Here is a 764-nt window from a genome sequence, read left to right on the forward strand (position 1 = left end):
TGGGCTAAGGAGAAAAAGAACTGGACTGTTGCTCAGTGGTCCAAAGTCTTCTTTTCAGATAAAAGTCAATTTTGCATTTCATTTGGAAATCAAGGTCTGTAGTCTGGAGGAAGACTGGAGAGGCACAGAATCCAAGCTGCTTGAAGTCCAGTGTGAAGTTTCCGAAGTCAGTGATGATTTGGGGTGCCGTAATGTCTGCTGGTGTTGGTCCATTGTGTTTTATCAAGTCCAAAGTCAATGCAGCCGTCTACCAGGAGATTTTGGAGCACTTTATGCTTCCATCTGCTGACAAGCTTTATGGAGATTCTGATTTCCTTTTCCAGCAGGACTTTAGCACCTGCCCACAGGGCCAAAACCACTTCCAAGTGCTCACACCTCACTGATGCTGGAGTTTGTGCTAAAGGAGCCTCGACCAAGTATTGAGTGCATAAATTAACATATTTTAAAGAACTTGAACTTTTCTGTTTTGCAAATCCTTTTTTTGATTGATCTTAGGAAATATTCTAATATTTTGAGATACTGGATTTTTGACTTTCATGAGCTGTAAACTAATCATCAAAATTAAAACATAAAAAAAAAAAAACATTTGAAGTGTTTTGCTTTACATGTGATGAATCTAGAATATATGAAAGTTTCACTTTTTGAAATGTTACAAAAAAAAGAACTTTTTCACTATTACATTGTTTTGAGATGCACCCGTGTATGTATGTATATATATATATATATGTGGGTGTGTGTGTGTGTGTGTGTGTGTTTGTCTGTGT

General features: G+C 37.2%; 1 protein-coding gene across 1 annotated transcript in view; it reads right to left on the reverse strand.

Annotated features, from left to right (window-relative positions):
* The window catches only part of LOC107685222 (ADAMTS-like protein 3), a 244,976-nt gene that overhangs the window by 47,613 nt on the left and 196,599 nt on the right, over positions 1 to 764 (reverse strand). The window lies entirely within an intron of this gene.

Source organism: Sinocyclocheilus anshuiensis, unplaced genomic scaffold (genome assembly GCF_001515605.1).
Source record: "Sinocyclocheilus anshuiensis isolate Anshui unplaced genomic scaffold, SAMN03320099.WGS_v1.1 scaffold333, whole genome shotgun sequence".
Classification (NCBI taxonomy): Eukaryota; Metazoa; Chordata; class Actinopteri; order Cypriniformes; family Cyprinidae; genus Sinocyclocheilus; species Sinocyclocheilus anshuiensis.